Here is an 11,426-nt window from a genome sequence, read left to right on the forward strand (position 1 = left end):
AGCCACCCATAACACACTAGCAAATGCATAGCATCATTGGATCACCAGTCACTGCATAGCCACATGCTAACAATGAAAACTTACCTAAAACGCAATAGCAACATGTCAACAACTGAGAATCCCCACCCCCACCCAAAAAAAAACAAAACAAAAAACACAAAAACAATACGCTAACAAATGAGAATAATTTAGCCAAAACACAATAGCAACATGCTAACAACCAAGAAACCACCCAGAACACACTACCAGCAGCATGCTTGGAATCCAGAAACCACCCAGAACACAATAGAAACATACTTACAACTGACAATCTACCAAAACACAATAGCACAATTGCTAAAAACCAAGAAAGCACCCAGAACTCCACGTCAACCGCATAACATCATGTCAACAACCGAACAACCAACCATCGTTCTAGAAACATTTGTTTGCATATGTTTGAATTTGTTTGCTTGTTTGCAACTGTAGGTGTGTTAGTTCTGGGGGGTATGCTTGAGGATAAGCGAGCAGATAACCTAATCTTTCGGTTCCAAAAATTTGAGGTTACTTTCAGGGTATGCAAGGAACCATAGTAACTTGCTCTCTGAAGATAACCTGCTCAGGAGCAGGTCATGTTCCAGGGTTAGTTCACTGTGATCTACTGACGAGCCCTCCGTGAGCGTGACAGTGTGCACAACATATATCATATATAATATTACCATATGTAATATAGACTGACACACACACATATATATATATATATATATATATATATATATATATATATATATATATATATATATATATATATATATTAGTATGATATGTTAATGATGAAGAGCTAATATAGTTATTGTTTATTTTATTGGCATATATAACAGTTATCTGTATAAATTATGAAACACTATAAAAAGGTAATGTTTAATTTATTTTATATATATTACGTTTTATATTATCATCTCACACGTGAATAGGCATGTTCTATGTTCTATTCTATGTCTAAATTCTAAATCAAAATACATATCTGTAATGACTTAATATATAATTAGCATCAAGAAAGAAATTGTATGCTTTTTTTGCGTCCGTTTCCATGGTGACTTGTTGATTCGAATATGTCTTGAGAGAATGTCTAGGGTCTTAACCAGGAACATACTCTGGGTTTAATAAACTTAATCCTGAATGCGTTTTTTGGAACCACATACCTTGAGTTCAGAGTTTAGCTGACGGTAAGTTAATCGTGTTTTTGGAATACACCCCTGTTGTGACCATCATATTTATGTGACCATACCATACCTATGATTAACAGTGTTTTGGTAACGCGTTACAAGTAACGTAGGTTACATAATCAGATGACTTTTTTTACTCTTTTAACTAGTAAAGTAACGCATAACTTTTTTAATTTAGAAGGAAATATCTGAGTTACTTTTCCAGATAAGTAATGCTAGTTACTTTGTTTCCCATGTCTTGACTGAAAGGTCTCGTGTTGCCATGTTGAGAGAAATCGGGAATACGTTCCTGAGGCATTGTGTGGGCTGTGATGTTACTGTAGTTCTAGACTAAATATGAACATTATTTACTCCTCTCACTGCACAAAAACTGATTCAGTACTCCCTGAAAATGAATAAAGACAGTCAAATGCAAACTCAGAATATTATATAAACCTGCAATAATTAAATGTTAAAAAAGACGAAAGTATAATTTATTTATCCCATTTTATTAACCAGTGTCTTTACTACTGACCTGGGATGATCCAATTCAACCATACTAAAAAGCAAATATGACACATTTGTGTTAAATTTTTGTTATTGCTGAATAATGTTGAAATTTTTTCTCCTGCGTCATATTCTTCATACAATTTGTTTGAACTGCGCCCTCTACCTTACAGATGTGAATTTACATTTCCTTCAGCCTGAGGCGGATTCATTGCACTTCTGTTGTGAAAGGGGCTTTTACATTTGTAAAATAAGAACTTTTTATATTAAAAACAAACAAGCAAGCCCTGCCCAGATTTAAGAAGTAACTCAAAAGTAATGTAATGCATTACTTTCAATTAAAAGTAACTAAGTAATGTAATTAGTCTCTACTTTTAGGGAATAACGCAATGTTGTAATGCATTACTTATAAAAGTTACTTTCTCCAACACTGTTGATAAAAAAAAATATATTTTTTTTATATACATATAACTAGAGAACTGCTTATCCCAGAGCTTTAGGAGCTTAGGTAATTTTGCTTTAAAGTGAAAATTGCTATAAACCCTGTAGCCTGTAACACTTTCAATCTTTTCTTCATAAGAACTGCTAATGGGTATGATCTATCTGAATTCTTTTCATTAATTCAATTTTTTGTTCCATTTCTAAAATCCAACCATACCCACTCAACAAAAAAACGCTGTCTCAGATTTCAGCTCATAATGCTCCAATTATCTGTAAGAGCCCATTTGTGCAGCACATGGTTACCACAAGGGGAGTTTTCCTCTAATAAATGTCTATGAATGTGCACCTGTCAGAATTATACCAAATGCCACTGATAAGTAGGATTTAAATGTAATTTGAACCGACTCACTGCCTTCCATTCGCTGAAGAAATTTAGCATTTCATCTGTAATAGATGAAATTAGTATGATGTCGCTCAGATGGAGACTGTGGTTGGCATGTTATAATGAATTACACAGAAGAAATGATCTGCATTACGTAGTATTTCTAAATGTTATTAACACTGATACATATAGTTGAATGAAATGTTTGAGAGTTCAGGGTTTGTCTCATTAGATCGCTTTCCTTTGATTTTCAGCAATATTTTATTGAAGCACTAATGTAAAACAGCTTTTTTGCTTCTTTTTTTATTTATTTTTCTGGTGCGCCAGATGAATCTGGAAGTGTCGCTTCTGAGTGTTTGTTTGTGAGCAGTAAATTCATCTCTGAGATGCTGAGATCTGCATTATGCATTACTGAAAATTATATTAAAAGTGGACTGAGAAACTGAGAGTGGAAAAGTTGCCAAGAGTGAACTATAAACAGCACTAAAAAAAGAGTATCGAGGGAAGCGAGGAGGCATGCGAGGTGAAGAAACCAGGGAGATGGAAGACCCATGGAGCCATTAGGATCACAATTGCTGCCTCTCTATTTGTCTTTTTCAATTGTTCTAACTTTTAGTCTCTATAACAGTTTTTTTTGTCAGTTTGTTTTCTCAGTTAAGATGTAAACGGGGGTATAAATGACATATTATGAGTGAGCTAATTAGCGACTGACGAAACTGGACGTAATGATTTTGAGAGCCGTTGTATGTGTGACAGCAGTTAAGGCTGGTTCACACGGCAGGATAATTAGGCCGATTTTAGCCCCGATTCACCCCTTCCGACAATCTTAGGATGCTCCGATTATCGTAAAATAATCTGATCAAATATTCCTGCCGTGTGTGGTGTGTTAAGACTGCTCTCCTCTGCTCGGAAGAATGTCGGGACCGCTCCGATCTCAAATCGGGGATATCCAACATGTTGGATTTATTTGGCCGGATTTCGTCTCGTGTGTGGTGTCCCCCGAGGACAAACAATCACGCAGCCTGTGGACTGTGGCGTGTAGCCAATCAGAAAGTGAGGTGACGAGGCAGTGATAGTACCGGGAAACAAAATCAAAACAGCCGGCGTATATAATATAACAAATACAAATAAAGTCGATGAGCATAACTACATCCACAACTGCAGTCCACCAGAGTACATGGAAACGAATATATGAACGTTTATTTCAACGGTTATTAATCTGTGTAGTACGTAACAACATTTCTATGAGAGAAAACAACAACTTATCTCCATATTATGATATAGCAAGTATAGTCCATGCTCGCGTTGTCTCCACCTCTTTGACCATCGCCTTTTCTTGTTTTTCTTATGTTTTTTTTTTCGTTAAAAAACAAAGCACAAACTATGGCCACTGCATCCTCTTCGTCCGCCATGATTGTTTACTCTGAAGTCACGTTTGATCTCGAGGGATTTTGCGAGATTTCCCGTCTGACCTGGGAATGCTCGGGAGTCAAATCGGTTCGTGTGTGATGAGTTGATATTGCCGTGTGGCTGCACACCACACACGGAACGACCAAAACTGTTAAACCCGTGATTTTTTATCGCTGTGTGTGGGGTCTCTCATATTTGGAAAATCGGCCGACAATTTTAAAATCGTCCCGTGTGAACCAGGCCTTAAATACACTGAATGGTTTGAAGGGAATTCCAGATAGTGCACAGATTTATGGTTGTGAGTGTAAAGCCATGTGAGATTATTGCAGGGTCCACTTGAGAAACCCAATCCGAAATGAGTGTAAGGTGATTAGTACCTTCTGAGAAAGGTACTTATGTATTATGAATGACATGACTATTTAGGGCTCTTAAATATGCTAAATTGCTCATTAGATATGCAGTGATTACAGGGGACAACCAGGGAAACGGGAAGAGAACGAAGGAACTACAGAAGTATGGACATGAAGACAGGAAAAACACAGGGAAGAAGGAAAAGAAGGGAGTCACAGAAAAAAAGGGAAAGAAAAAGAAAGAAAGACAATGAAGGCAAGGAGAAAAAAACAAACACTGAATGGTATGGACAGAAGAACAAATTATCAACAAAGTACCAAGTATTGAAGAGAAACTGGAAGAAGAAGTGTAGATGGTAATCAAGGAAGGACAAAATGAAAACGAAATGGGAAAAGGAAAAGGAAGGAACAACAAGGAAGTCAGGAGCCAGAGCTAGATATATATTCATATGGCTGCATGTCAAGTCTGGCCAATGTTAGCGAACAAGCCAATTAAATATTTATCTGTTTACCGTAGTCAAAACAGATGAGCTCAGAATGCTTAAACAGATTGGCTGCCAGCCTGAGCCAACGTGAGCACATTGAAGCACACATAAAAGCAAACTGTCTATTGTCCGGAAATTTCTATCGCTATCAGATGAGATTCTTTTAGAAGCTGCTGGCTTGAACCGTTTCGGATCCGTTTCCTATTGTGGTATTTCACTTTGTTGCTACAGGGCTGTTTTAATTGCTCTAATGACTCTGGCGTTAGATGGAATGATACACGATACACAAAGCGCACCCACAACTTTCAGAAAGCTTCTGTGCTGCTGTAAATGCTGTCCATGTTGGCATGCTTAGCCATGTTTGTGCTTAGGTGCGTGTGTGTGGGCTGCTATAAGTAAGTGCCAGATAAATTCCTGAAAGATTAATAAGGCCTATCACAGAGATAAACGGGCAAAGATTCGACCACTAGCAGAGGGAGTGCTGAGAAGATACTTGCGTGATTGTGTGTGTGTGGGGGTATTTGGGACTTGCTTTTTCCTTTGTCTCCATGGTGACTTGCTCTGTTCTGGTTGGTTTCCATCCATGTAGTCAATCTTTGCTTCTTGCTCTTTCAACTGCCAGAATAAAAAAATAAATAAAATAAAAAAATAACAGGATTAATGGAAGAGTTTGCTATCAACTTGATGATAATATCATTGAAACTAGATGTAGAAAACACACACACACAAGTTTGTTTTTGTGAAAAGTGGGGACATCCCATAGGCGTAATGGTTTTTATACTGTACAAACTGTATATTATATGACCCTTGACCAACCCTACATCTAACCCTAACCCTCACAGGAAACTTTTGGCATTTTTACTCTCTCAAAAAAAAAAAAAAAACCCAATTCTGTATGATTTATAAGTGTTTTGAAAAAAGGGGACATGGGTTATGTCCTCATAAGTCACCCTCTCCTTGTAATACCTGTGTCATACCCATGCAATTATACAGAGTTGTGTCCTGATATGTCACAAAAACAAAAGCACACACACACACACAAAAACATTTTTGTTTTTAGGAGCTTTTGGCTGATTATCCCCTTATGTTGGGTTTAATACATATTCCAGAGGCTTGGGCAACTCATATTATATCTCCATTATATATACATTATACATTATATATATATATGGGACTTTGTTAAAGAGTAAAGAGTATGTATGGATAATGGTATCTCCTGAGATGACAATAATTACATTCCAAGTTGGATAATTTGACCTTTGACCCCTAATAATAAGAGTCCTCTACTGTATTTGGACTCGGTGGAAGTTAATTAACTGGTCTCATAAGGCCATTGTATTGTGTAAGGAAAGTTGTCTGTCGGTAACCATCAACTTTGAACTTTCCTGCAGAGTACTAATTTCACCCATTAAATAATATATTCATATATAATGATGAAGTAGCGTATTAATGGCAAAGCTCATTATAAGCCTTTAAAATTGGTCTATTTTTTAAATAAATGAACCAGAACAATGCCTACAATCTACCATGATTTGCAGATAATAGAAAGTTTTTTCTAAGTAATGTGAATGGTATGCAGTACAATCTATATACTGCAGAAATAGTGATATAAGCATATTAGCATGCTGCTCTGAAGATCTGCCAAAATCATCTTTTCTTGAGGGAATGGAGGGTCAAGACCTCTTCACATTTTGCTGTCTCTTTTGGAAACTGCAATTATCTCCCCTCATCTTCAGGACGATAACTGTAATAAGTCTAACAATTAGCACTGGGAATATATAATGGTGTTTATGAATATAACCATGCTGACTGGCAGAGCACATCAACAGAGAGATTAGCCTGTCAGCGGCCGGCCTTTCCTTATGTAAATGCTATCCCTTGGACTATCCAGACGAGAATAGCATGGTCTGCTGAGCAGCTAATTTCCCCAACTTAACGATCACTTAAGTTGTTTATTGTCAACTTATAACCTCCTGGGTTATAAAACGTAATCTTACACTCCTACAATTTGTTTTTAGGACAGTTTTACTCCCAAAGACTTTTACTCAAGGGCTGTGAACTGAAAAGAAGCTTCCCTTGTTAGTTTGATGTTGGGGTTGTGTGTTGCTAACAAATTAGATTTTGTTGTCGGGTTTCCCATCACTGACTAACTGCTACCCTTGTTGAAATGGTGTTGAAAGTTGTCTTAAAGCAGCAAATAGGGGAAATACGCTCCATGCAAGCTAAATGATCCAATTCGACAGTTGTGTTTACAGAACAGGCCAGTTTATCATTCTGCAAAGCGTCCCAACTCTGCCGTAATTAGCCTGGTGACCTTGATGGAAAGTGTAGAACTGAACTACACTGGTGGTTGGAGATTCAACAGGAATTGTTAAACAACTACAATGCATATTTGATGGGCCTTCAAACAAAACAAATTCTTGAGAATGCATTAGTTTTGCAAAATGAAGAGGCCCTAGATGTCTCGCTTCCAGAACAAAAAAAATCGGCAAATGTTATTGTGGATGTTGATGGCACTAATAGTTAGAGCGTTGACATACAACTGCACACATGGCGACACAAGTTCAATTCCCGTCTTGATCCCATGATGATCGGTCTCTACCAAATGCTTACCTGTCAACTCTCTGTGGTCCTATCTCAATAAAAAGGCATAAAAAGCCCATAAAAAAAGGGGAAGTCATGGCCTAATGGTTAGAGGGTTGGACTCCCAATCGAATGGTTGTGAGTTCTAGTCTTGGGCTGGCAGGAATTGTGGGTGGGGGGAGTGCATGTACAGTTCTCTCTCCACCTTCAATACCACAACTTAGGTGCCCTTGAGCAAGGCATCGAACCCCCAACTGCTCCCGGGCGCCGCAGCATAAATGGCTGCCCACTGCTCCGGGTGTGTGCTCACAGTGTGTGTGTGTGTGTGTTCACTGCTCTGTGTGTGTGCATTTCGGATGGGTTAAATGCAGAGCACAAATTCTGAGTATGGGTCACCATACTTGGCTGAATGTCACTTCACTTCACTTCACTTCTAAAAATAACTTATTTTTATTTTTTTATTGTGAAAGTTTATGTTCGACAACTTTTGACAGGACTAGCTAAACCAGCACTAACCAGCAATAGAAAGTCATGTCATGCTGCACTGATCTTTTCAGCAGGGTTGTAACTTGCCAAACATGATCAGAGGGACTTTCTTTTCTTTGTGTTGTACCTGAGTGTTACTTTATTTTGTAGACTCTGCCAGAGAGAGCCTCAGTTCTTCCTGAAGTGACTTGTGCCAGGAAATCTTTTGTGTGGAGAACATCATCGAAAGGCTTGAGGATTTTTGACAGTGTACAGAGTATTGCTTCAGACTCCTTTCTGCTGTCTGTCTCCTTATTCGTAAACACACACAAACAGTCCCACAGCAGATCTAAAGGTGGGTGTTGTTCTAATGTAGTGGGGAACACATACTCACCATTCTGTTGGGCGAGTTCAGATAGACACAAAGACAGCTCTTGCTCTCTCTTGCTTTTCCTCGCAAATAAACCGTCAAGTGACAAGAAGCTGATCCACAGGGACCGGGAGAACCACCAAAGAGAACAGAAGCTAAGGCAAGCATCATGCTTACCAATGTTCATATGAGGCTAGGGGTTGTATTTAGATCCTAACCCTAAGTATTAATCTTTGGTGAGTAACTCGTTTATGTTGGTAGCACAAACGATACAGGATAATACCTCAAATTGTGTGGCTGTTTGATGAGAGGTGAATTGGTACTTTTCCAAGAGATAAGACTTGTATTTTTTGTTGGCCAGATGATGGTGAAGAATTCCCTGAGATCATAAGTGTCCATTTCTGACCCTGGAGGACCAAAGTCCAGCAAAGTTTAGCTCCAACTTACCTTCCTAGAAGTTTCTAAATCCAAGGCCTTGATTAACTGGTTCAGGTAAGTTTAATTTGGGTTTGAGCAGAACTCTCAAGGAGGGTTAGACATGCCTGCCCTTCTGGGACCAGAATATTGAGGAGACTTGAGGGTGGGCTTTTTTGTCTTGGGTCAGTAAGCACCCAATATCAGTGCTCTGGAACCTGCCCCCAACACTGTGGCATCATGCTGATGAGTTTTGCATAGGCAATCCAGACTCACTTTGCCATCAAAATGTACAAATCTCATTGGCTCTCTTGTAACGTAGATAAACAAGGTGGAACTGGAAGCCCTAAAAAATCACACAGTCCAACAGATAAGCAGGCCCATGTTCAGCTACTTGGCCCATGTTCCTTTAGCAGAGTTGTACACTAATTCTTAGTACAGTTGATGGAGATGGTCCATATTCCTTCTCCCAACATCCCAACATCACTCTCAGACATGAGCTCATTTCCCGACAATTTTCTATTCCAACTGATGCATACACTTTTGTTATTTATAAGACCTGTTGATATCAGTTTCTGGGGAACCATTTGGGTCATATAAAAGCAGACAGAAAAGGTTGTTCCTTAGGAAATACAGTTGTGAATCTCATTGTAACTGCACTGGAAATACTCTGTCTTATTTATAGGTTCTGGCATTGAAGTCATTTCTAAACCTTTATAATTATGTCGACCATTCGTCAGCGATCCAGACTATGTTGACTAGGCTTTTGAGTTGTTGTGAGTTGAGTTGTTGAAAGGCCAAATGTAGTAGTTATAGAGTTTCTGTCTAATGGAATGCAATCTTTATTCATCACCTCACAAACAAGGCCAGAAGTATTCTTTTTCAGAAACTTGCAGTGTGCGATGTTGCTATTGAAGTCCATCCACTAGCACGGACTAGCACATCCTTCTGAGGCAATGTGGTGTTTATTTTGGAATCTCAAGGATGAAATATTGTCCCTTGCAAGTCTGAATCTTTTCATATGGAAACCAAGATCTCTTCCAACTTATCTAGGACATAAAAAAAATCCATCATTTTGCTTTTTAAAAGAGCTTTATTTGCCTAAACCCTTTGGGCAGATCCAAACCCTTCCATTCTTAAATTCCTCCTGAATAACTTGAATGATGTGTGACAAAACCTGTGCATTGAATTCGATCTGAAACATTCAAACTGATTTTTTTTATTAATTATTTTTATTCAGAGCTAGAAAGTTTCATGCAAGAGTAATATGCTGTTTTGAATTTAATAAGAACACTTGACCCAGTTAATCCACCAATTCCTCATTTTCCTCACTATGATGCATTTTAGGCGAATAAATAGCTCTATGTTTGTGATAAAGGTCAAGGCCAAATATTCTTTCTACATGGGCGGAGTGAAGGATGAACCACAGTATCGATGTATAATGGGATTAAGGATGCACTCTGTCTCCCTCTCTTTTTATTATCGGTCTCATTTCATCTTATTCTCTGCAGCTCTTTAGTTGGAAACTTATTGCTTTTGCTTTTGGCTCATACTAATAAACCTGAGCCTAATACAGGGGTATGGCATTTGGTGGGAGCTGTTTAATAGATATATAGAGAAAATGAAAGCATAATCCACACTTATTCAGTGTGTGTATGTGTTTGATAATGAGGGACATGGAATGGAGGTAAGGAGAATTTGCAGGTTGTAACCCTTAATCTTTAACATTTATAAAAATTAAGTGTTTAATTTTCTTTGTTAAAATACTCATGTCATATTAATATGAATATACAACTGTAAAGGCTGTTTCTCCCAAAGTGTAAACACTGTGAATCTGAGGCTGTAGTGCTATAAAAAAATGTTCAACTTATAACCTTTTGGTTCAACCAATGGCATGAGTTTGGGGCGGGGCTCTGTTGTCTGAATAGTAGATACCTGTTGTTAGCTCAAAAGTTAAAACGTTACTTTAAAGCCATAGCTCACTAAAAAAAAAGTTAATATATATATATATATATATATATATATATATATATATATATATATATATATATATATATATTCCACAGAATAAACTTCACACAGGTTTGGAATGACACGAGGGTAAATGAATCATGACAATTTTCTTCTCTGGGTGAACAGTTCCTTTAAGATAATAAAGCAATATTTTGTCTGACATATATACTGATTAAAAAATAACCCTTAATCAGTACAAAGCTTACATTGTCTCAATCATTTGTATAATTCTTAATGTTCTGAATGGGGAAACAAGCTAAGATCAGTGTTAGCCTGTGAAATGCTAACATAAGCTGACAGGGTATTGAATATTCTTTATTGGGCTGTTCGATTTAATGACTGTCAGATTACAGATCAGCTAGCGTTGTTCCATTTAGATGAGGATTGATTACACTCTTAGCAATCAATGTGTTTCGGGGATTTTGCAGATGCCGGAATTACTCCTCACTATTTATTTTCTTAAGATAGCTAATGAAAGTAACCAACCAGATTAAGGTCTTAAATTCATTGAGGCGAGACCCATCTCATGGCGGAGGAACCCCATTAAATCAGGGTTATCAGAAAAAAGAGCAACATCAACAAACAGCCATGCAAATCTGTATGCAAATGTGTAATGTGACAAAATGGAAAACAATGGATTGCACTTTGCTTTATGCAAATAAGCGAGCCGCACAGCATTGTGGGTGATGAGTAATAGAGATAATGATCAGAAAAGGGTGATTTCTCAGGGTGCGGGAGTGCAATCAGCCTGGTGTTTTTTTTTTTTTTCAAAATTGTAAAGAAAACCCATCATGGGAAATCACTTGTGGCAAAGCACTTGTG

The sequence above is a fragment of the Carassius auratus genome, chromosome 22 (genome assembly GCF_003368295.1).
Source record: "Carassius auratus strain Wakin chromosome 22, ASM336829v1, whole genome shotgun sequence".
NCBI classification, from domain to species: domain Eukaryota; kingdom Metazoa; phylum Chordata; class Actinopteri; order Cypriniformes; family Cyprinidae; genus Carassius; species Carassius auratus.